Consider the following 27,182-nt stretch of genomic DNA (forward strand, 5'->3'; position numbering starts at 1 on the left):
AAAAATTTAACCCATGCATATCTCGAATAATCATCTACAAGAATCATGACATACCGGAAACCTCCATAACTTGTTATCTTCATCGGACCCATCAAATCTGCATGAATTAGCTCAAAAGCCATTTTTCTGCGATTTGTTGATTTTGAAAAAGGAAGACGGTGTGATTTTCCAAATTGGCATCCTTGACATATTGTATCTTCACAAACATTTTGAAGATTTGGCATTCCTTCTAATAACTTATGAGAAGAAATTTGTCTTAGTAGTGGATAACTCAAGTGTCCTAAACGAGCATGCCAGATTGACGCCTTATCAGTTTGGCTTGTCTTCATTACATAAGCTTCTCCCACTGACATTACAAACATAGATCTTTCTTTTCTCCGGTGAACACAACATTAGCCTCAAGATTCTTAACATTTTCAAGAATCTTAACATCATTGGGTCCAAACAAAACATACTTTCCAGAATTCGTAATTTGAGAGACAGAAACTAAATTTCTTTGCAAACCTGGAACATGGTAGACATTTTCCAATTTCACCAAATGTGTATCATCTGAGTTGATCTCTACAGTCCCTTCTTTAGCTACTGGATACGTAGAATTGTCTGCCGTGATGATGACTCGTTAACCGTCATGATTACACAATTTAGAAAATACAGATTCATCTCCAGTAACATGTTGAGAACAACCCGAGTCAATAATCCATCCTTGGCGTCACGTGAATGATTATAAAGAACTTGAACTGGTGTTGATCCCTTTGCAATGTCCCTGATTTCCGCTGTAAAGCACTACTCCCATTTTATCCCTTCCTTTGGTTCACTTTGTTCCTTCGGCTCGTCTCTGGCAACATTTACTTTAGAAAGCTTCACTCTACAATTCTTCTTAATATGCCCAATCTTCCCACATCTATAATATTTGATAGGGTTACGACTTTAGGAGTTTTCACCACTGGATTTCACATCTCCTTGATTATTTTTATTCCCAGGTGGCATATTTTTTTTGTAGAACTTTCCTTTCATAAAGAGCGCTGAATCTGTATCAACGCACCTGCCCATCTGTTTTGCTAAAGCTTCTTAATTTGAGAGAAGACTCTCCAATTCCTCAACAGATGGCTGAACAGCCCAACCTTGAATGGACGTCACGAAAGGAATGTACTCTTTCCTCAGTCCTCGTATAAGAAACCGCCGTATCGTTGCCTCGCTGATCTTCTCATTCTCATCTAATTCTGATATTTCACAACACAAACTTTTAACCTTTAAGAAATATTCAGAAATAGATAAACCTCCTTGTGTTTGCATGGCTAACTCGTTCTCCAACAACTGCAATCTTGCGGTATTCTTTTTCGAAAATAATCATTTGAGTGTATCCCAAACCTCATTGGGTGAGTTGACGTCTCGAACATGCTCAATAAATTCCTTTCCGATTGAAGTTCTTAAAGCAAAAAAAGCCTTTCCACATCTGATCTTCCATTTTCTCCGTAGTTCAACATTAGCTGGGATGTCCGCTGGTTCCTTCTCTGTTCCAGTACCAATCTCCCATAAGTCCTGACCCTGAAGATAAGCTTCCAGACACATTTTTTAGTACTTATAATTAGTGCCGACAAGCTTCTCAACAGAACTGTTAACACCTGAACCATTGCCTCCATTTACCACCTCCATAGCAAGACTGTTTCTTTTGATCTTATAATCTTTTCCAACAAGACAAGTACTTGATAGACGAAAAGAAAATAAATGACAAGTGTATATGACTCAAGATGTCTCTGATACCATAAAATAAAATAGAAACAGACTACTAGTAACAACTAAACAGAGACAATTAAAGAAGAACACACTACTAAGAAAATAGAACTGTTTGTTGTTTATTCACTTCAATACAAAATATAAGCACATACCTACAATATATATATATATATATCTAGAATTAAAACTAAATGGGTGCTAAAAATATTCCACTACAGCACTTATTCTCAACGTTCTAAACAAACCTACACACTAATCATGTGCATAAAATTAGGAATAGACTTATCCAAGTATAACTAGCATTGACTTGGTAAACAACTCCTACTTAGAATAGAAAACTAATAATGAAATACTAATTTACACTAATTATTTTTAATACTCCCCCTTAGTGCAAACTTAGGATCAACAACTCCAAGTGAGCTCCTGTGATATTCAAACTTTGGCTTTCCCAGAGGCTTTGTAAAAATATCGGCCACTTGCTCATTAGTTGATACATTCTCCACTTCAACTTCATGTTAAAGCACCGTCTCTCGTATGTAATGGTAACGAACTTCAATGTGCTTTGTTCGTCCATGAAAAACTGGATTTGCAGTAAGTTTGATAGCACTTTCATTATCGCACTTAAGCTGCACAGCATAATTAAATTCACCAAGCATACTCCTTATCAATCCTTTTAGCCAAACACATTCCTGCGCTGCCATGCTTGCTGCCACATACTCCGCTTCTGTGCTCGACAAAGCAACAATTGGTTGTTTCTTACTGCACCAGGACACCATTGCCGAACCAATACTAAAACAATATCCACTGGTTGAATGCCTGTCTTCGACGTTTCCTGCCCAATCTGCGTCTGTGTACCCGGCTAGTTTAATCTTTTCATACCTTCTATATATCAAACCATAATTCAGAGTCCCTTTAATATATCGCAGAATCCTTTTGGCTGCATCCCAATGTTTATAAGTTGGACGCTGCATAAACTGTGATACCACACTAACCGAGTAACAAAGTTCAGGCCTTGTGATAGTTAAATAAATTAGACTACCCACAAGTTATCGAAATGGTGTTGCGTCATTCAGTGGAGATACCCTATTTTACGGTTGTATTCTTTAGGAGATACCCTATTTTTCTCTCTCTTTTTTTATGACAGGCTCCCTATCTTTCTCTAATTTAATAACTTCGTGCATTTATAAATGCTAGTTAATTTAAAACCTATTTTTCAAAAATAAACTCAACATTTTATCTATTTATAAATAAAAAAATATACCACACAAAAGGTCAATCATATCTTTCAATGTTAAAATTATTGACATGTTAGTATAACTTGAATTTTACAGCCTTGTCATGATTCATGTCTTTGGGGTGGGTGACTTGGTGTTGTGTGTGTGGATATTTTTAGCTGCAAAAGATATTGGCCTAGTTATTTCTTAGCATCTAGGCTAAGAGTATTTGTGAAAAGGAACAACTTTTGATTTTGTGGTATACTACTACTAAAAGGACATGTACCTCGCACTATTTATAAAAAAATCAAGGAATACTGAATACATGTAGGTTTCCGGTAAAATAAACACAAAACTAGGCTTCGTATGCAAGGATTTCACGTATACTTTTACATCATGGATGAATGCCAGTAAAATAAACACAAAATTAGGCTTTTCATGCAAGGGATTTCATGTATATTTTTACATCATGTATGAATGCAGTAAGTTGAGATGTTCAAAAAATTCGAAACCCAAAATTTAATTTGATTTGATTCGAAGAAAGTTCGAAAAATTCGATTTGGAAAAAGACCCGGTCAGGTTTAGCCCAGCTCGCGAGCCTTAAATGGGCCTTTTTTTTTTTGAAAATTCGGCCCGTTCCGAAATTCGAAAAGTTCGGATAAAACCTCAGATTTAACAAAGTCCGGATCTAAAAAAGTCCGGCTAAAAGTCCGGTTAGGCCCGTATATATAGAATGTATGAATTAGGCAGTCTAGAGCATCAAGAATGCGTAGAGCAATAACAACTAACAACTTTGTGTTTGACTCTAATAACTAGTTGACCATACCAGATTTTGGACAATACAATTATATTATTATAATTAAATATATTTATATTAAAAAATAATTATTTATTTTGGTGTCTAAACTACTCTCTCTAATATATCAATATATTATATTTTTCAGTATTTAAAAAACTCATAATTCGAATTATAAAATATAAAAATAATATTTAATATATAGATAAAAAACCCAGATAAAACTGGTTCGGCCCGATCCGACCCAACCCCAGGCCTAAAATGAGCTTTATATTTTTTAGGATGCTTGAGCCGATCCGATTTTTTAAAAGTCCACCCCAATCTGTTTTTAAAAATACCGGATTTTTTAACGTCGGAATAAAGTCTGGCCCGATCGAATTTTTGAGTATCACTGGTATTATGAAGTGTCATGCAAGTGTTGTAGGTGAGTAAATTATATGGAATGAGTTTGTTTATGTAATTTACAAACCACCATTATTAAATTAATTATTTAAAATAGCATGTGGTCACACATAAGAAACATGCCTATATTTCAAATATAATATTAGTATATGTAAGTTGGTCGGTATTTTAACCATTATTTCACGCTAATATGTATTTTCAGGCATCCGATTTTAAAAGCGGGGTAATCTGTGTATTTTCTTATCATACATCACTATTATTAACTAAATATATTATTTATTACAATATAATTTAGTATTAAAAAATTATAATTACAATATAATTCTAATAATCATATTAATTTATTAAAAATCAATTTAGAACTGTAGCGTGAGCCCGTAGGGTTTACCCAGTGCGCACCCGAAAGGTTAGGGCTGCGGGTTACCTACGATATATATATATATATTTATATATGAATCAACATGTGAATTAAATGTGAGAACAAATCGAAAGTTAAAGTTATTGTTAATTTTATTTTTTTATTTACAATTATATTAAGAAAAATGAAAAAAATTTAATATACAAGTGATAAATACATTATAAGCATTAGAATAATAATAATAAAGATTATAATAATATAATTTCAACAATTTTATTATTTCACATATTAATAAAGGTAAGATATTTGTGCTATGATCATAATAAAAAAAATTATAATTATTATATGATTTCAAAAAAATTATTATTTTATTAAAATAGACTACTGAATCATATGAAAAATATGATTACTGAGTTGAAATCAAAATAATAACTGCAGTTAAAAAACGGCCGTTAAAATGATACATATAAATTATAAGTCATACAGAAGTAAAAGAAGAATAAAAATTATACATTTATAGTTATAATGAAATTTTAAAAAGGGTGAAATTAAAAGTTGATGAGACGAAAAAGAGGTGAAACTGCCCGCAAGGGTTGCCTCAGTTGGTTAAATAGGGGATAATTATCCTCTTGGTCACAGGTTCGCGTCCCACGGTAAGAGAATTTATAATTATGCCTCCTGAATCAGAGCATGTCGATTAAGTGCGGTTTATCTTGGTTCACGTGGTTTGTAGGCTATTGTGTGAGCCTGCGGGGTTTACCCAGTGCACACTCGAAAGATAGCGGCTGTGGGTTCCATACGATAAAAAAATTAAAAAAGAGGTGAAACTAAAGTACCACTTAAAAGAGTGTTTCACTTATTAATAAATGTTATTTATTATAATAAATAAAAATATTATAATTATAATACGATTTCAAAAATTTTATTATTTCATTAAAATATACTATTGAGTCATATGAGAAATAAGATTAATGAGTTTAAATCAATATAAGAATTATAATTAAAAATGGATAAAATAATACATATAATATTATAAGTCATATAGAAATTAAATTTTAATTTCTAATATAATTATTAGATTTCTATTTTAATTATACTTTTAGATTTCCAAGCAAAACCCGGTCCATCCTAATTCCATATAAAAATATGTATACAATAACAGACTCCTATTTAAAAATATATTATTTTTAGCTGTTTTGATTTAGTATAATTAGTAGAATTCTTTTTTTATTATAGTTCTTGATTTCTAAATATCACTCATATATTCTTCTTTAATTTCTATTGACTTATAATATTATATGTATTATTTTTCGCATTTTTTAATTGCAATTCTTATATTAATTTCAACTCAGTAATCTTATTTCTCATATGATTCAATTGTATATTTTAGTGAAATAATATAATTTTATGAAATCATATTATAATTATAATTTTTTTATTTATTATAAGTGATAACCTTTGTTAATATATGAAACACTCTTTTAAGCAATGTTCTAAAAAGCACAAATCGGTCCTAAACGGCGGGAAGACCTTCTAGCGCTTAAACGGTTAAGCGGACACTCAAGCGGAATTTTAAGCGGGTCTGTAAGCGGATAAATAATATTTATTTAAAATTTTATATATAATAATAATATGTGTAATACTAAAATAATGAAAATAAACAAAGTATCAAGAATATAAACATAAATTTTTCTTAAAAACTTATATATTTTTATTTTTTAATCAAGATCATTGTTTTATTAAAATAAATATTAATATTTAAAATTAAAAATTTGACAAGTCAAAATTGGTTTGACCGCTTAATGACCATTTAATCCGCTTAATAACCGCTTAATCCGTTTATAAGGCCGTTTAATCTTTAAAAATGCTTAATTTTCTGATTAGTATAAAATCGAAGTGCTTAATGGCCCAATTCCGCTTAAACGGCCGCTTAGGCAGCCGCTTAATGTGCTTTTCAGAATACTGCTTTTAAGTTGTACTTTGATTTCAGCTCTTTTTGGTTTCATCAATTTATGAATTTCATTATAACTCAAAATGTATAATTTTTATTTTTTCTTTTACTTATATATGACTTATAATACTATATATATTATTTTACCGGCCGTTTTTAAATTACAATTCTTATATTGATTTCAACCCTGTAATCATATTTCCCATATGACTCAATAGTATATTTTAGTGAAACAATAAAATTTTGGAAATCATACAATAATTATAATCTTCTTATTATAATTATAACACAAATATCGTACCTATAAGCGAAACCCTTTTTTAAACTAGTCCCAAATTTTATGTCACCTTATTTTTGTTCAACCCATATTTTGGTTTCACTCCGATCATTCTATTTCTGATTCAACTCTATATTTTTTTTAATGAAATATAACTAGATTATTGAAATCGTATTGTAATTATTCCTAATTTTATTTCAGCTCGATAATCCTATTTTCGATATTACTCTATATAACTCTATAGTATCTTTTAATGAAATAATAAAATTGTTGAAATTATATTATTATAATCTTTTTATTATAATTCTAATGCAAATAATGTATTTATCACATGTATATTACAATTTTTTTACTTTTTATAAAATAATTGTAAATAAAATTACATTAACAATAGCTTTACTTCTGATTTGTTCTTACCGTTATTTCACCTCTAGATTCATATATTTTGTATAATTCTAAATTGATTTTTAATAAATTAATATGATTATTTAAACTATATTGTAATTATAATTTTTTTTAATGATCAGTAATGTTGTGTAAGATATGTTTGTACATTATAAGACTAAGTCATCTTGACAACTCTAAGGATAAGTTGTATGATAATCTAATTTTATATTCTGTAATTGTGTTACTTGAGTCTGTAAAAATGTTAAGAAGATTAGACTGAAGGATTTTTCTGTGAATAGTCATCAAGCTAAGGAATAAACTCTGGAAGAAGATCAAATCCTGATCATGCCTCAGAGAGAAGTGTAGCAACTTGGATTTGAATAATACAGTTTAAGGAAAAACATTTTAAGTAAGATATCTACAAGTCACGGATCAAGGAATATCGAGAAGTATGTCGAGATGTCCAAAATGACTTATAGATTAGTCCCACTAGATATCGATAAGTCAACATGCATGTAGAGATATCAAATATCGACAAGTCAAAAAGTCTATGTAGAGAACTAGAGATATCGATAAGTCATTTCTTCATGTAGAGATCTATAGATATCAACAAGTCAAATCTTCATGTAGAGAACTAGGGATATCGACAAGTCAAAAGCCTATGTAAAAAACCGGAGATATCGTCAAGTTATTCTACTTGTAAAGAACTAGAGACCCCGACAGGTTATTAACACATGTAGAGAACTCAAGATATCGATAAGTCACTTTACTTATCGATATGTGACATCTCTACAGAACAAAAAGAGATCTCGAAAAAATACTTCATAATTCAGAATGCAGACAACTTGAAGATTTAGGATTATCAGTCAATAAACAATTTTAACACTGAATTTGAAAGACTACACATGTAGCTTGACGAATACAAGATCAAGGGCAAAAATTCACTAGACAAAGGAGGGTCATATACCTATTAAATTCTGCACAGATTTGCTAACACTAGAAATGAAAATTATAGAAAGTAGCTTTCAAAACTGTGTTAGTCCATTTTAGTGCAAGTTTTGTAATACCATGCATGTTGATCTATAAAGCAGGTCCCGGGTCCTTTGTTGAGTAAAAAAACAGATCTAGGAAAAATATTGTATTCTCTCTTAAGAATTGTACCTGAGTTCTTATCCTTAAAACACAGATTTGTAGCAAAACAAATTTGATTTTAATAAATCAAGTGAGTTTTTTATAATTGCTTGTGTGTTTTGCATTAGTACTTTATCTCTACAAATTCATACATCTGTCTTGTTCTAAATAGCCAAACACTTTCACAAGTTAATTAAAATTCAAGAAAATACATTCACCCCATGTGTTGCATTTCATACCTAACAAGTAGTATCAGAGCAAAATCTGAAAGTAAAGAGATAAAGATCTTGAAAGTATATGAGTGCACAGAAAATCAGTAGTATCAAGATTCCTGTCTTTGACAAGATAAACTACACCTTATGGAAAAAGAAGATGATGTTGTTCATCAGGATGGCCAATCCAATGTATATTGAAATTCTCAGAAATGGACCCTTTATTGCTTTGGAAAGTAGGGATGGCAATCGGGTCGGATTGGATCGGGTATTACATAATTCATATCTAAACCCGAAAATTTTATCCATACCTGAACCCAACCCGAACCCGAAAAATACCCGAAAATGAATACCCGAACCCGATCCATCGGATTTCGGATCGGATTCGGGTATACCCGAAACCCGAATTTTTTTGAATTGGATATTCATACCTGCACCCGAAACCCGAATCTGAATCCGAAATCTAAAAATTTATATAATTATTGATATTGCAAGATATTGCAAGTGCTTGGGATTGAACACGCGACTTGTAGAGAAAGAGTTTTAACGTGTCATCTTCAACCACTACACCACATCATTAATTGTGTTATTATATGTATAGCTAATATTTAAAAAATCAACTCAATTGATACCCAGTTTTCTAGATTTATTACTAAAAGATGTTTTGTTAACTTTATAAACCTTATCACCCGTTTAAATGATTGAATAATTATATTTAATTAAACTTTATAATTAGTTATTTTTTTACATAAATATAAAAATATATGTTCTAATATGTATAATGTATATTATTAATATATATTATAATATTATAATGTGTAATATATAAAATTCTAATATTATATATAATTAATATATATATATATATATATAATTCGGGTTTTTTTCGGATTTCGGGTTCGGACCGGGTTCAGATAGAGTTTCGGATTTCGGATCGGTATACCTAATATCCAAACCCAAAAATTTTCGGGTTTAAAAATTAAATCCATATCCAAATCCAAATCCAAAAAATTGGGTTCAGTAAATCCAAAATTTCGGGTTTTGGATCGGGTATCCGTCGGATCGGATTTTTTTGCCATCTCTAATGGAAAGGGCTCCTGATTCAACAGAAGGAGACATGGTCATTTCTGCACACTTTATACCTAAAGATCCATCTACCTACACTGAACCAGAGAAACAAAAGGTTGCTCTTGATAGTGGCTTACAACCCATATTGATTGAGTCTTTTGATAATGTAATGTACAATAACATTATCAATTGTGATTCAGCTAAACAAATCTGGGTGAAGATAGAGATCTTGTATGAAGGAACAGAAGAGGTGAGATTTAATTAGAGAAGAATATTGGTGTCACAGTATGAGTGAGATTTAATTACAGAAGAATATTTGTGTCACAGTATGAGGGTTTCATAGCTAAACCAAAAGAAGAGATAACTGAGGTTTTTGAGAAATTCAATAAATTGATAAATGATTTGCAGCTTCATGAGAAGTACTATGAAGATGAAGAAGTTAACCTGAAATTCTTGCTCACTCTTCCTGACCACTTGGAACAAAAGATCTCTGTAATAAGAGAAGAAAGAGATTTAGGGAAAATAACTTTGGTGGTGTTGTATGGTATTCTCAAAACCTATGAGCTGGAAATGATGCAGAAAAAGTCACTGAAAGCTAGTCAAGGGCGTGTTGTGGATATGTCAAGTGCCTTGGTAGCAAATAATAACAAAGTGACTGAAGATGAAATACAAACCCAAACTCAAGTTATTCAAGTTGTTGAACTGAAAAATAAGGAACCTTAAAATAAGTCATTTTAGAGCTGAAAGAGGATGAGTTCTATACACTTGATGAGTTGGATGAAATGAACCAATCTATAGCTTATCTATTAAGAATATTTTCAAATAACAGAGTCAAGAAGTCTAGATATTTCAAGGATAAAGGCCAAACATCCTACAATAGCAACTGGAAAGGAAAGACTCAATTAAATGCAAATGGAAAAAGTGGCTACAAGTCAGCGTGGACAGATCAAAGATAATGTGCTACAACTGTGATGAACTTGGTCACTTTGCCACAGAATGCAGGAAGCCAAAGAAGGTGGAAAAAGACAAGGCTTATTTGGAACTGGAAGCTAAGTATGAAGCACTTCTGAGAAAGCAAAAGAGAAAAGTTTATATTGTTGAAGGTAAAAGTTGGGATGATACAGATGATGAAGATGATGGTGAAGATTATGAAACTATACTCTCATGGCTTTGGAATAAGGATAATCATCTGCATCTAAATATGAGGTACATATCCTAACTACCATTGATTCAAATGATGTACAATATAAGGAAACTGTTGAGAAGATGAGTGTAGAAATATTTCACATTCATACAAGCATGGTGGAAGCAGCTGAGGAAGTGAGTATGGTGTCAAAAATTAATGAAAAACTTCAGACTGAGAAACAGGAGCTAGAACTGCAGCTTGTTGGTCTTGAAGCTGTTAAACAAGAAAATGAGTACCTCAAGAACAAACTTAAGTGTGCCAGAGAAGTAGAAGCAATGTTAAGATAAAAATTGAGAAAATTGATTTGAAGCTCAAATCATTCAAGAATGAATCTCAATTGATTGGTTAGTATCATGAGAAAAAAAACCATGTGCTAACATAGCTATTGATTTGGACTACGATGCTGTGAATTCTCACAATAAAATTGAAGCTGAAAAAGGGAAGAATAGTGTGAACCAAGATGTTCTTGTGATGCTTAAAAATATGAATGCACCCTTGTTCAAAACTTGTGAAGTGAACTTCAGTAAAGTGGAGTTTGTCATCAAGCAGGAAAATACAGATGAAGATAAAGAAAAGAATGATGCAAATTCAACTCTCAACACTGAATGTGAGAAGAAGACTATAGTAAGTTCAGCTGCCAAGACACCAAAAAAATAGATCAAGAATGATAACACTGAAAATAAAATGAATAACATAATTGGGAAGATAGGTGTCAACAAAAGTAACAACTATGCCTATGTTGCAGATGCTCCAAGAAAGCAGTGTCAAAAATGTGGCTCAACAAATCATCTAACTCATCTTTGTAAAGAGGTTGTTCGTGAGCCAAAGTATGGAGCCTGCAAATACAATGAGGCACAAATAGATGACCCGTATTCTTTCTGTGACAAGTTTGACTGCATTCCATGCAACATGAAAGTTATGAAAAGTTGTCATAAGTTGAGAATAGATATTAAATAAGTTAACTTTAGATCTGTGATTTAAGATGAAGATTTTGATCAAACTAAGAATGATGTACCTTTTGAATGTTCAAGTTTTACTTCTGCAAATTCTGTGAAAAAGAAAAAAGTGCCAACAGTACATGGGTAGCTAAATATACTTGAATCTCATTGTGTGCACGGAAAGAAGAATAAAGTCGTATGGATCATTGACAATGGATGTTCTAGACATATGACAGGTGATAAAGCTTTGCTAAATTTGAGGAGATGGATGTCCCATTGGTGACCTTTGGAGACAAAAGCAAAGGATTCACAATGGGATATGTCAAGTTGGTTTCTGGAAATATTGTCATTGGAGATGTAGCACTGGTCCAAGTCTTAAAGTGAATCTTCTTAGTATGAGTCAATTTACTGACAAAGGTTTTAAGGTCATTTTTGAAAAAGAAGATTGCTCAATAACAAGCAAGAAAATGGTGAAATTGCCTGAAAGGAGTATAGAAGGGAAGCCTGTCTGTTGCATATTTAAATTCAGCAAACAAGGACATAAGTTATTGCTTCTACACCAAGGCATCTAATAAGCAAAGAAAACTCAGGCACATGAAGCTCTCTTACTTGCAATCAACACTCTGGTGAAAAAGGAATTAGTAAGAGATATGACAACTTTGGAATTTGCTCAAAATGAAGTTTATGAGGCTTGTCAAAAAGGTAAAATGAAGAGGTTCAGTCACAAAAGCAAAGCTGTGGATTCCATTAATGCTCCATTATAGCTTATCCACATGGATTTATTTGGACTTGTAAATATCATGCCAATATCCAGAAAGAAATATGCATTGGTGATGGTGGATGACTAATCAAGATAGACTTGGGTGGAGTTTATGCATTCAAAAGATGAAACTCCACACATCATCATTAAATATATAAAGAAAATTGAGAAGCAGGCTGAAGATCAAGAATGTGTCAAAAGATTGAGAAGTGACAATGGCACATAATTTAGGAATGCAATTCTAAGTGATTTCTACAAGGATAAAGGCATTGTTTAAGAGTTCTCAGCTACAAGAACACCTCAACAAAATGGGGTAGTTGAATGGAAAAATAAGACTTTAGTTGAAGCTGCTAGGACAATGCTACAAGATGCCAATCTGCGAACAAGTTTTTGGAAAGAAATGTTAACACAACATGTTACACTCAGAATATATATCTACTTAACAAAAACATTGGCAAGTCATCCTACTCAATTTTATCAAAAAGGAAGCCTACTGTTAAGCATCTTCATGTGTTGGGAAGCAAGTGCTTTGTGCTAAAAGACAACTCTGAATATGCTGGAAAATTTGACTCTAAAGTATTTAAAGTTATTTTTCTAGGATATTCATTATAAGGGACAATTTATGGAGTCTATATCCTAGAGCAGAAGAAAATCATGGAAAGCACATATGTGACATTTGATAATGATAAGTGTCCAGGCTTGGAATGCCTTGATTAGAATGAAGCTGAAGCTTTAAAATTTTAAAACCTCAATATTGACAGTAATTCTGAAGATGAAGCTGAAGTCAACACAAATAGTAGAGTGGAGAAAGAATCAAGTGAACCTGTGAATTCTGACAATGAGAATTCATCTCAAGAAAGAAGCAACCCTGAATTTGGTGGCACAAACTGAGGGGGAGAAAGAGTTGATGATTCTGCAAGTCATGCCAACAATGGAGAAAATGAGGACAATTCTAGTCAACAAAATCACCACATCATAAAATGGGATAAGAGTCATACTGGAGATACTATAATTGGTGACCCTAGTGCTAGAGTGATGACTAGAAGTGACACTATAAATGAATGCTTGCATGCATGCTTTCTGTCTCAAATTGAGCCTAAGAAAACTGAGGAAGCTCTATTAGATCCTGATGGGATAACTGCTATGTAAGAAGAGCTAAATCAGTTTGAAAAAAAAGTTTGGGAATTGGTTCCTGTACCAAGAAACAGAAGCATAATCGGAACAAAATGGGTGTACATGAATAAAATGGATGAAAATGGAATTGTGACAAGGAACAAAGTAAGACTGGTTATCAAAGTTTACTCACAAGAAGAAAGAATTGATTATGATGAAACTTTTGCTCCAGTTGCAAGGCTTAAAGCAATAGGAATTTTCCTTGCATTTGCTGCACATTCTAATTGTAATAACCTCAAAATTTTGAACTTTTTGTAACCCTTATGAATAGTGTTTTTGCTGATTTGCTGAATAAGAAAACTGTTCATGCCACACTATGTAGGGTTTCTTTTATGGATATTCTGAGATTTTATTAGTACTCTATATGGTATATAAGTGTATGTAAAGATCGTCAGAATCCAATTCCGAACACTTTGATTTTTCCCGGAAATCCACTAGATACGGAAAGAATTGAGTATAAGGTAACAGGATAAAAAGGATTTAAATTAAAGGATTATAAGAGAGGATCATAAAAGGAATATAATGTATTGAGAAAGGTTTAGGAAACCCAAGTAATAAGATCCCGGGTATGATCCCTCAAACGAGAAACGAGAACGAAAGTTAAGCGAATCGTATAACAGATCAGCGGTCATTAGGCAAACAATTAGGGAGTTAATCAAGGAGGTTAGGGATGATGAGGTCATCCAACCAATAAGAAGAGGGCAAGTAAGGGATGATGACATCATAAGCATGACATAAGCATGACATAAGGGGAAGGAGATGTGGTTGATTTAAAACCACACAAAGTTCAAGGTTAGAAAGGTAATTAACCAAAAACAAAAGAAAAACAACCAAGCTAAGCTAAGCAAATCAAAAACACAAAATCATGTCATTTCTCCCACATTGTTCTCGGCTTTTTCCCATTTCAAAGAGAAGAATTTTCAAAATTCAAGTTCCAAGCTTCCTAAACTGGTAAGATAATTCTCTAGTACTCCTTATGCATAGTTATGGCTATCCTATGAGTTTAAGCCTCCAAATCATTCACAATATTCTCCAAGAAATCAATGAAGAAGATAATGAATAGTGATTTCAAGATTTTTAACTTAATTTTTCTTATTTTTCCTTTAAGATCCAAGCATCCCTAAGACATCCCAAGGCTTCTTAAGGCTTCCTAGCTACTCACATCACTTCAAGGAAGGTATATCATCTCCAAACCCTAGCTTTACTTTGTATATTAGGATGATTTTGGTTTTTATGGTAATAGAGTAGCTTAATGCTTGTTGGTTTAGAGTTTGGGTTGGAATGGTGGTGAATTGAATGTTGAAATCTTATGGTTTGGTTAAAGGACTTAAGTATAGTTTAAATTCAAGTTTAAGAATAAGTATAATTGTTAATATTGAGTTGATTGGGGCTGTTATGATGTAGTGTGGATGGATGTTGGTTGTATGAATGAATTGGGATTGATTGGTGATTGAATTGGAATGGTATAAAATTGGGAAATCGCGTAAACATAGTCGTCGTAATATCCGATTTACTTTAGGCTGTTTTTGTTCTTAACATTAGGACCCGGGAACTCACTGCTAGGTTTTGACCATTGCCATGTTTATATAGTTCATGTTACGAGCTTCGTTTTGATATGTGGTTCGTTTGATTCCGATGTACGGTTTAGGAGAAACGACCGTTTTATGTAACGGCGTTTCGCGACCGAACCATTACCCCTCGCCTTACTTTGAAACCTTGGTTAAGGACTTTAAATGACTATTTGGGATATGAAATATTTATGTAAAGTGGATTAGGCAGTTGGTAAGGTGCTCGTGAAAGAATTGCCTTAAAACTCTTAATGGCTAATTTATTAAAAATAGTGGAGCCGAGGGTACTCGAGCGACTTAAGAGAATCAGTAAGCGAAAAACGAGCGTTAGAGTCTAATTTGGTTAAAGTATAGATTTACAAGTGACTTTGGTTTAATTCCAACTTACATGTTGTTTATAGGTTACCAGACTCGTCCCAAACCATTTATAACCCCCAGTCGCTCAGGCAAGTTTTCTACCCGTATAACTGTTGTTGTGATGTATATGTGTATATGAATGATCATGCGATAAATGCATATTTGTTATTAGCATATTCTTGCGATATATTGTAGCATGTGATATGGTATATATGCATGCCTGTTTCGTATTCTTGATTTATATATATCTGTTGATTCAGTTGATAATACCTATGCTAGAGATAAGCGGTATTTGAATATACCCTTGGATCCAAAGGTGAACTTTTTCTAAAACCGGGAGGCGAGGCTCCCGAGTATTATATATATATATATATATGAATAGTTTTTAAAACTATTAATCGAATAAGGTTTATTCGATAACTTTATATTAATTAATGAATATTACTTGAATATTCATTCGAGGATTTATGACTCCTTTTATTTTATTTAATGAATATTACTTGAATATTCATTCGAGGATTTATGACTCCTTTTATTTTATTTAATGAATATTACTTGAATATTCACTCGAGGATTTATGACTCATTTTATTTTATTTAATGAATATTACTTGAATATTCATTCGAGGATTTATGACTCCTTTTATTTTATTTAATGAATATTACTTGAATATTCACTCGAGGACTTATGACTCCTTTTATTTTATTTAATGAATATTATTCGAATATTCATTCGAGGGTTTAGGACTCAGTTTATATTATTTATTGAATATTATTTGAATATTCATTTGAGGATCTATGACTCCGATTATTTACTGAAATATATTCTTTATTTTATTAAACAATAAGGTGTCGATAATCAAACTTATTTTTGATTATTCAAATAAAGATAGTACTTTCATATAAGTATATCTTTGGTTATTTAATACTCATTTCAAGTATAAGTCTTACAACTTCTACTTCAATTATTTGTGTAAAGATTATTCTTTATGGGAATATTATTTAAATAATAATATTCAGATATTTTCTAAATATATTGGGACTGATTTACTTCATTAAATCAGCATTACTCCAAACACTCTTTAAAGTGTTTTCGAGTCTTCAAAATGATTTTTAAAAGTTAGAGCGGATCCCAAAACTCATTTTTATATTTAAGATCTTCCTTTTAAAGGGGATTTAAATACTCGCTCAAATCCTGAGGGATCCGGCTCTGTGGTGTATTTTATATTCGCAACGAGGTTGCTGTTTTGGTAAATGAATTGATTACTTACCCAACGTTCGGGAAGTAAGTCCATCTATCGAGTCGGCATAAGCAACATGGGATCAGTGGGCGTCCATGATAGTGTAAGTGGCTCAGTGGGAGTCCATTAAATGCGTAAGTGGCTGAGTGGCAGTCCAGCATAAGGTTCTATTGTGACCAGGGTGATGACCAGTGGGGAATTCGTCCATCTACTAGTAGAAAAGGTTACTTATTGGTATCTTTGCCTGATCAGCAAGATATCAGGTTTATGCCAAAATTCTTTCCTTTCCAAATTTATTGGATATTGCAATTCTGTTCATACTTTACATGACAGAGGCTTTCAGGAAATGTATGTATATATATAGGTGTATATATATATCGGGACTTGATGAAGTATCTCGTAACTTCATTATTTATAATGATATTCAAAGATTTAATCTATTCAAATCTTGTCTTGTAGTCTCATATATGTGATGAACTGTTGAAAGCTCATTATAACTTGAACGGTGGTAGTTCAAGTAGTATTTGGAAAAGATATAAGTATATTGGAGTATCTTGTAACTTCATCTTTTAAACTTATATCTAGTAAATGATTATCTTATGCATAACAAAGATTTTCATAAAAACGTTGAGACAAGGTTAGATATATGAGATCACCTTGAAACGATATTTTTATACAGTTATAAACTGAAACTCTGTGTATATTATACATGTCAGAGGATTTCAAAGATTGTGAAAAGTATATATATATGTATATATATATATACTGAATATTTTTGCGACTTGGTCGCGTTAATATATCAGCTTGGTTCATTTCTTTTGACCAAGACTTTCATGAGTACTATGAGTATGCTCATATATTGTTAATCAGTATACATATTATTTTGGTGGGCTTGTTGCTCACCCTTGCTTTCTTCTTTCATCACACAACATCAGATAGACAAGATGAACATGACTAAGCTCCCAATTCGCGAGCGGATAGGAAACGTTCCGCAGTTTCCTATAGGCGTTGATGTCGCTGTAGCTGAGGTAGGAGCTACCAATAGGCTAGGCTTTCAACTTTTGATGTACCAGACTTATGTATCTCTATCAATTGTAATAATGGTAAAGAAATGTAAATTTATTCAGAAACCCTTTTAAGGTGTAATGACATATAATTTTGGAATAAAATGACTCGTGTTATTTTTGGATATTCATCTCTGAGACTATAACTTGTGGTGTGTGTATTTATTATGGGGTCATAGTACAGAGTAGTTGATTGTTTATTAAGATTGGGTGTTATTAAGGGAAATGGAACTCGTGACAACCCGGATCCCCGACCCCGGATTTGGGGGTGTTACACTAATTTTAAGGTGCATCAGTGGATGTGAAAAGTTCATTCCTTAATGGTGAATTGGAAGAAAAATTCTATGTGCAAGCCACCTGGCTTTGAAGATCCAGAATTTCCAAATTACGTCTACAAACTTTTGAAGGCTCTCTATGGGTTGAAGAAAGTACCTAAAGCATGGTATGACACACTATCAGAATTTCTGCTCAAACATGGATTCACTAGAGACACAATTGACAAGACTTTATTCTACAAGCAAGATGGTGATGACATCATCCTAGTTCAAATTTATGTAAATTATATCATTTTTAGTTCTAATAATGAAAAACTATGTCAAAGATTTTCAAGACTCATGCAGAGTGAATATGAGATGAGCATGATGGGGGAACTAAGTTACTTTCTTGGCCTTCAAGTTAGCCATATATGTGATGGAATATTTATCAGTCAAACCAAACATGTCAAAGATCTTTTGAAGAAATTTGGAATGATGGACTGTTCACCTGCATCAACTCCTATGTCTACAGCTACCAAGTTGGATGAAGATAAGAAATGGAAAAGTGTAGACATATCAAGTTATAGATGAATGATTGGATCTTTGCTTTACTTAACTGCAAGTAGACCAGACATCATGTTTACCACATGTTTGTGTGCTAGATTTCAAGAAAATCCTAAAGAATCACACTTAATGGTTGTCAAGAGGATTTTCAGATATTTGAAGGGAATATATAACTTGGGATTATGGTATTTAAGTGAACTGGTTTTGAAGCTGTTGCATACACAGATGCAGATTTTGCTGGATGTAGGGTAGACAGAAAAAGTACAAGTGAAAGCTGTTAATTTCTTGGTCAAAGACTTGTATCTTGGTATAGTAAGAAACAACAATATGTATCAATTTCTATAGCTGAAGCTGAATATATAGTTGCTGGAAGTTGTTGTGTTCAAGTGCTTTGGATTAGAAACCAACTGATGGATTATGGCCTAGTGTTATAAAAGATTCCAATCATGCGTGACAATACTAGTGCAATATCCATTATTGCTAATCTAGTTAATCATTCTAGAACTAAGCACATTGATGTAAGGTACCATTTTATTAGAGAAGAACATGTTACAAATGGTACTATTGAGCTTATTTTTGTTCCTACATAAAAACAGGTAGCTAACATTTTCACTAAACCTTTGGATGAAACAACTTTCCCTAGACTTGTATGCGAAATTGGTATGCTCAATTGTTCATCCTAAAGGCAAGAACTCATCTAACATGTTGTAGCAGATTAATTCCAGATAAATCAAAATTAATTTTATTTAATTAGAAATTAACTGAAATATGATCTATAAATATTTTAGAATTCTCTGTATATTTATCTTTCAAAATAAAATCCAACTTGGAATTTTTCTAATTCTAAGAAAAACTATCTGAATGTTAGTTCACATCATTAATATGTGAAATTAATATAAGATAGATATAAGGCATATCAAAAGTATGTAGAGAACTGAGTTCTCGATAAGTCTAAATGACTTGTCGATAAGTCATTTTATGACTTCTCGATAGAGTTCTCGGTAAGTCTTTTCCATGACTTCTCGATGGACTTCTCAATAAGTCTTTTTATGACTTCTAGACAAGTATCCTAGAGATCTCGATATACTTATCGATATGGAGTTCTCTACTGTTCAAATTTCAGACTTGTCAATAACTCAGAACTGAAATTATTTAATTCAATAAATTTTTCAGTAAAATACTTCTAATATAAAATCAATTCTAATTTTATGTTGAGTTCTACAATATATTGGAATAATTTAGTCTAATAAGGATAAACTGGGTATTTGTACAACATCTCGATAAGTCACTATCTAGTTCTCGATAAGAGTCAGGAAAATGACATCTCGACATGAGTTCTCTATTTGTCATGTGACTTCTCTATAAGCAAATATCAACCGTTCATTCTTCACTTATCGATAAGTCACATTTCTACCCTATAAATACCCAGACATCTCGACATAACCCCTCTTTACGCTTTCGAGATCTCAATTGACCTAGTTTCTGTAAATTTTCACCATTCTCTTTCATTTCAAGCGTTTTTTCTCAAATCACTTAACCACTATGTTGCCCAATGAAGATACAATTGTTTAAGGGGGTTGGATACAATTGTATAAATGTTTCGAACAAGTAATAAAATATAACAGCTTTTTATAAATCTGATAAAAGCTGTTACAAAACTCTCTCAAGAAATACTGATGTTCTTGAGAGCTGCTAGGTCGAATGATACTCGAGATTGATACACTAAAAGATGACCTAAACTGTGTTTATATACTACACAGCTACAACAAATAAATCTAAGATATGCATTATCAAAAGCTAACTGAAACTGATACATATCTTCAACTGAATAGATAAAGTCCTATAACTCAAACGTAAAAGATATCTACTCCACAATATAAGGAACATAACAAATCTTCTAAGCTGACTGTCTTCAAATACTGATGACATCCAAATGCTGATGATGTGTTAAATCCTGATGACATCAAACATCCAGATCCTGAGCTTCTTCTGATCATTGAGAATTCAATATGTAACAATCTCCCCCAATTTATGCTTAATGTAATGAAGCATAAATTCCTTTCTCAATGATGCCAAAACCAATCTACAAAATGTACAAGGAGCAAAGCTTACTTCAGTATCTTCATATAACTGACAGTTGTTTCCAGAAATTTTTTCAATCTTTCTTCCTCCTCGTCTCGTAGGACTTTGACAAGCTTTTTTTTCAACTCTCTCTTCTCTTCAGTGTCTTTTCCAAGCTGATAGATGGTTGATATCAACTTAGAAATTGAGCTTTTATTTATCTCAAGATCACCAATCAATATGAAGCTTAAACTGACATCTTCATGATCAGGACTGAAGGATAACTGGGGACTGCTGAGAAAAACTTATAGCACTGCAGCTCCCTTTTTCATCTTCATTTCTTGACCAGTATAAGTTCTGTACTCAGGAACATAATCACCATTGTATTTATCATCTTTTGTCATGACTCTTCTTCTGATGACTTCAAGTATCATAGAAGACCAATTTCTTGTGACACTGTTCTCAACTCTAAGAAGATAGTGAATAATTTCAATTTTGTCACAGTCTTCATTAAGAGTTGCTGCAACGTAAAGCTCTTTATTTTACCATCCCTGAAAAAGTACATAATCTCTTCTCTGACATCATTATCATTTATCTTTCTATAGATGATCTTCAAAGCTTCAACTTTCTCAAGATGTGAAGGAGAAATTCTTTTACCAACACTACACCATATTTGGCCTCTAGCAACACCCCAAAAAAAGTGTAAAATGGCCAAAAAGTGTTACCTAAAGCAAAAAATTGGGCTATGGTTACACTTTTTGAAAATTTCATGGTGTTGGATTTGCTCGTGCTACAATAGAGGTCTATGGTAATATTTTTTGACCCTTTGGTAACATAGCTCTAAGTGTAACAATGGAACCCCTATGGTTACACTTTAAGTATCTATGGTTACAAAATAAAGGTGTAACCGCAGACCTACCGTAACATACGTAAACCTTTAATAACACTACAAAAGTGTTACAGTAAACTCTTTTGCAACACCTTTTTGCTATTGTAACATAATATTTTACAACAATTAAATTCTTTTGGTAAAAGGTTTGTAGCTTATTGTAACACTTTTTTTAAAAATACTCTTGTATCTATTGTAACATGCTTTCATTTATTGTTACAATTTTCCTTATTTTTGCCAACATTAACATATCAATTGGTTGCACTTGTTAATTTTTGAAATGTAATAAAATCTGAATCAACTTGCAACATTAACACTTGAATACATATTTGAACTTGGGAACCGTTGATAAAAGTAAAATTCATCCCAACAAATATGAAGTTGTAAGTAACCAAAATAATCAAAGTTCTAATTAATTCCATCATGAACTATGGCTGAGACGGGCCGTGCTCCTTGCTGCCATAATCCAGTTTATTCGCAACTTCAACATTTCCTCCACCTTTGAGAATCTTGTTAATGGCATCATGTACGAAAAACTACGGCCAAGAAGATTAAAAATTGTTTAATATAACCAGCCAGAACTCGTAAATGAAATTACAGAACTTGAAAGGGAAAATTATGACTACACGCTAAGTACTTAGATAATGGAAAGAAATTTTGTTTTTTTATTCACCTCGAATGTAATATTTGGATACCCATATATAAAAGTAGATCCAAACGATCGCTAGCTGAGCCTTGTTTTTTAATAGCACCTCTGCCATAATGCCCGAGAATTTCCTGCACAGAAAGTAATCAAAAGTTTAACTTTACATATCGATGCCAATATACACGAAATTCAGGTCCAATGGTCTCCATCACCAAGATGACATATGAACAATTTCAGATGGACAATGATTAATAATTTTGGGGGGAGAAGGTGCAACATGAAACGGGTAAGATAGAGTTACATACTTGCTGCCACAACAGATATAAGACTCCAAATAGTTGCACACAAACCTTAAATCTACTCAGTAAGATGGTAAGAGTAGGAGAGGTCATTTCAACAAAAAACTATAATAAAAAAATGACACATTAAAACAAAAATGGGTACAAATGGAGAATGACACCAAAATAGCATTCAAAAGTGCAAATATATTGTACATAAAAACAGAAACATTCTCGTTTTCTACCACTTCTAATTTTACACATGTGCCTTAAAACCCAACATTTTGACTCATACAACATTTCACATCTAATGGCTAACTTGAAATTTTTTTCCTTTCAGCTTCAATGGGTCTTTCTTGTCACATAACTCTACTTAATTATATACATACAAGTATACAACCAATGACGCTACAAATTTTTGGTAAACCAATAAAACTAGAACATTGTACAAAAGTAGTGATGATAACAAAATATATAACATTAACCACAGATCAATTCTGACCATTAACCAAGTTGTACCTTTCGCGGCATAGAGTTCTTTCCAAGCTCTTCATCTAGAAATGGAATCTTCAATAATGATGCAATCTGCAGAAAAAAATCAAAAAACATACAAGAAAAAAGTTAATAAAGCACAATTCCATGATTCATCATAAAATTACATACATATATGTTCCACAAGAACTACATTTTGGCATCATCAAATTAACTCAATTTCTAACAGTTGTCTTATAGGTGATTTATTTTTCTATTCTGTGCAAAAAACTCTGGCTCTGTCCTAATGGCAACTTCGAATATGAAGGTCACGGCCTTTCCCTGTATTTGGTGTACGTTGATCGCAATAGTTCCCCTGAGCACGAAGTAAAAACAAAGTTCATACTAACACTTAAGGACCAGTTTAATCAGAAGTAAGTGATCCAAAAAATATAATATTATAAATCAGGAAGCAACAATTAGTGATTTTAACCTATATTCTTGTTAGTGACTTATTACAATGTTTCTGACTTATCTGGGGAAAAGGTTATCAGATGGATGCACTTACCATAAGGAACAGGAAAACGACTTAGAAGGTAGTATTCTACAACAGACATAAATAAGTAGAACATCATTCCAAAAGTAGCAGTAGCACTTGTGACTTCCCATTGTCTAAGGTTACTAGAATATTTTGTGATAATCGATTTTACTGTAGTAGTAAGTAATATAGGTGATAATCTATTTAACTCATTCATGTTCGCAATCAAGCAAGTTCGATTAGACTCTCTGCTGATAGTAATAACTTAAATCTGTGTTAAATGAATGTAGTCAATACTTGTTACACTGGGTGGCATCAACTAGATTATCCGCACTAATATCATTTCACTAGTACTCATTATGGTAATATATTACTCCAATATATATAAACTTTATGGTTAATCCAGTGCCTAATCAAGACTTGTCAAGTTAAGTAGCAACTGTCATTTTCTGCTAAGAAATAAAATATTTATAGTGCAGATTTTGTAAATTTATTTTTTGTTTTCTCGAGGATGACTTGATATCTCTCAGAACTTTGAAAAGTAGTATTGACTTTTGTTTACATCATCCCCCATATGGAAAGACTAGTTAGAGCCTAAAAAGAATTTTATGAAGACTGCCTTTTTATTTCTAGTCCTCCTCTTGCTAAACAGGGTGATAATAAGATACTAAAAATATGAAATAAAAAAGTTAGTTACTTCCCTGAAATACATTATCATCTGCTTCATTGCTACACAGGTACTGCTAAAATACCATGGCTGATATTTAAGCACCTACACACGAGGAATCAGTGGTGTACTTGGCAGATGATGATGTACATTACTTTTCCGCAGAAGTAACCTGTGGAAAGAACATAAAAATCACAAACAATTACCTATTACCGGAGAACTGAGAAATGAATTTGGAATTTTGATTTCGTAAACTTCAGTTGTAAAGGAGGGCATATTTTAAACTTAGGAAAGCTTAGGTATAGTAATAAACAACTGTGGAGAGCAGATATAAGAGCTGCTATCATATTTTAAACTTAGGAAAGCTTAGGAAGATGGTGAATGCGTAAAAACTCACTTGTGAAGGAATTCTAAACTCCAAAAATAATGGGCCTATTATAAATCCTCCACCAAGGCCAAGTAGCCCCCCAACAACACTAGCCAGCACACCAAAAGAATAATATATAATTAGCTGGCTAGCTCGAACATTGGTTCCAGACTGTCCGTTGAATGCAATTACCCTTCATCCAGTATACAGACTAACTGCTTCATACAAAGATACACCAACAGAAACTGGAACCTACATCACAATGATATAGTAATATTAATAAGATTACAAAACTTCTAATGAAGGAAATTGCTTCTTCGAGATCACTTACTTCTCAGATAGTAGTACTTCATCAGGAAGCAGTAATTAGTAATTTTAACATATATCTTTACAGATTGGACGTCGAGGGAATGTTTGTGAAGTTGGAATGATCCCATTACACAAATTCATCGAACTTTCATGAAACACAATGATGCTCACAGTTTGTTATCACTTGTGAATGTTCTATCTATATATCATCGGTACTTATTTTGACATCAGTAAATTGCTTAAAAAATTTGTGCCCGTTTAAATAATGGAATTTCAACACTGTTAACTGCAATCTGCAAATCAATTACCTGTTGCCGGCACACAAAGATGTTTACCAATTGCCAAATAAGGAATTCCTTGAAGAGAATCAACAACATTCAAGTTTAAATCCTCAACTATAAAAGCTCAGAGTTGATGTAATCAATTAACCATAGGCATATCAAATTTAAATGGCATTATTTTTTGAGATTATTTGGCTTATCTGTGCAGGAAAAAGTTTCAAAATAAGAACTTTTTAGAAAATAGTAATCTTGCATCTATAATTGGACTTTCTCTTATAGTCATATCTAAATATTCGAAAACTAAACCACTAATATGCAACTACCCATCTAAAGAGGCCATCTAAATAAAAAATTCCTACACTTGCCCCAATTTTTCACACACAATCCAATCTACGAGACTTATACAGAGTACTGCCAATATGTACATATACACAAAATCAAGAACCAAATTCAATCATAATAAACACGAAAAACTATACAAAAACAAACTTGTTCAATATTACAATTAGGGTTTCAAGAAGCTAAAATGACATAAAATTGTTGACATATATGCAAGTATTAAATGAATAATACAATTGTAAAGCAGACAAACCACAGACTAAATTGAAAATAATACAACCCCTTAAACATGAACTAAAAGCAGACAAACCCTTAAACATGAACTAAAAGCAGACAAGAAAAGAAGGCATACCTGAACAAATGTTGAATAAAGCCCCAAACTATAAGCTCAAAAAGAAGACCATAATTACAAGCGCTAAACCCGATTGAGAAGAAACCCGATTTTTTGAACCCTAAAACTGTAATCCGCTCCAAGCCCCTAACTACTAGAACCCTAATTTGCTCAAACCCAACCGAGAAGACTCCAAGCGTAGAAACCTAAAACTCCGAGCTCTGAAACCGGCATGTTTTGTGTGTGTGTTTGACAAGAGAGAGAGAGAGAGCTTTAAGAGAGAGAGAGAGAGACTTTTGACAGAGAGAGTATTGAGCGGGTTTAGTTTTTAGATTTACTTTTGGACAAAATAATTAAGCGGGTTTGTTATTTGGTTTTGGGCCGCCCAAATATGTGAATATTTAGCCGCCTATTTAGTTTTTACTTTTGCCGCCTAAATTTTCACTTATATTGTAACACTTATTTTAATATCAATACTAACACCTTTTTTTATGTTACAACAGCAATTTGCTTATGCCTGTGGTAACATTGGTTAACCTCTACTGTAACATTAAAAAAAATGTTACCTCAGATCAAATATTAGTGATTTAAGGTAAAATTTTTACTTGTAACATCAAAAAAAGTGTTGGTAGAGGCCATATATGGTGTAGTGCAAGATTCTCAGTCAGAGTATTTGTATCCAGCATATCAGATCTTAGAATCCCCATATCAGAATGACCAATGCCTCCTCTGGTTCAAGATTTGACAAGTTTCGATTTTTCATTGTATTCCACCCAAGAAGGTTTCTTGATGGACTTATCAACATCTTCATGTTCTGAAATAGAATCTCTTAACCCTGCTGACAAAAATTCAACATGCTTGAACCCTTTAGGATAATCAAATATTCAAATGTCTTTCCATCTTCTATCCTTCTTGCTGAGAGGAGCATAACTTGTAGACAGATGATGAATCTTCCCTTTTGCTTTATGCTATAGTTCTCTCTTTGATTTCAAAACTCTCTGCACATAATCTTTGCATGCTTGATCAACTTTCGTTCTATCAACCTTTTCTTTTTCATCAACCTCTAAAATATGAGGAGTGACTACTGTAGTAAGGGCTGACTCATTTAATGCTTCGATCACTTTTTCATCAGAGTCAAAATCAGATATCAGGTTCATAGTATCAGGATCTGCTTTTACCTCAGGATTTGTGTCTTCATCAGGAGTTACATTCTGATTTGCTGTATCAGCTTGATCAATGTCAGTGGCTGATATTTTCTTTCTTTGTATAATTAACTCTTCTGGCTTTTGACATTCTTCATCTCCTTCATGTCCTTGTACAGGAACATAACCTTCTCTGGATAGAAAATTCAGAAAAGTAGAGTTAAATGCA

The 27,182-nt window shown here is 32.5% G+C and overlaps 1 long non-coding RNA gene and 1 pseudogene across 4 annotated transcripts; both read right to left on the bottom strand.

Annotated features, from left to right (window-relative positions):
- The window catches only part of LOC141691403 (uncharacterized), a 508,513-nt pseudogene that overhangs the window by 425,116 nt on the left and 56,215 nt on the right, over positions 1 to 27,182 (bottom strand).
- On the bottom strand, positions 21,861 to 26,136 carry LOC141692517 (uncharacterized). Of its 4 annotated transcripts, none has more exons than XR_012562842.1 (6): positions 25,833 to 26,136; positions 24,883 to 25,216; positions 24,582 to 24,803; positions 23,028 to 24,356; positions 22,258 to 22,361; positions 21,861 to 22,120 (listed from the first exon to the last, which is right to left on the bottom strand). It is a non-coding gene; the product is annotated as an uncharacterized LOC141692517 (long non-coding RNA). The 4 variants fall into 4 exon arrangements; XR_012562841.1 differs by having other exon boundaries at positions 21,862 to 22,120; positions 24,883 to 25,168; XR_012562840.1 differs by lacking the exon at positions 25,833 to 26,136 and having other exon boundaries at positions 21,862 to 22,120; positions 24,883 to 25,808.

This window comes from Apium graveolens, chromosome 10 (assembly GCF_009905375.1).
Source record: "Apium graveolens cultivar Ventura chromosome 10, ASM990537v1, whole genome shotgun sequence".
Lineage (NCBI taxonomy): Eukaryota > Viridiplantae > Streptophyta > Magnoliopsida > Apiales > Apiaceae > Apium > Apium graveolens.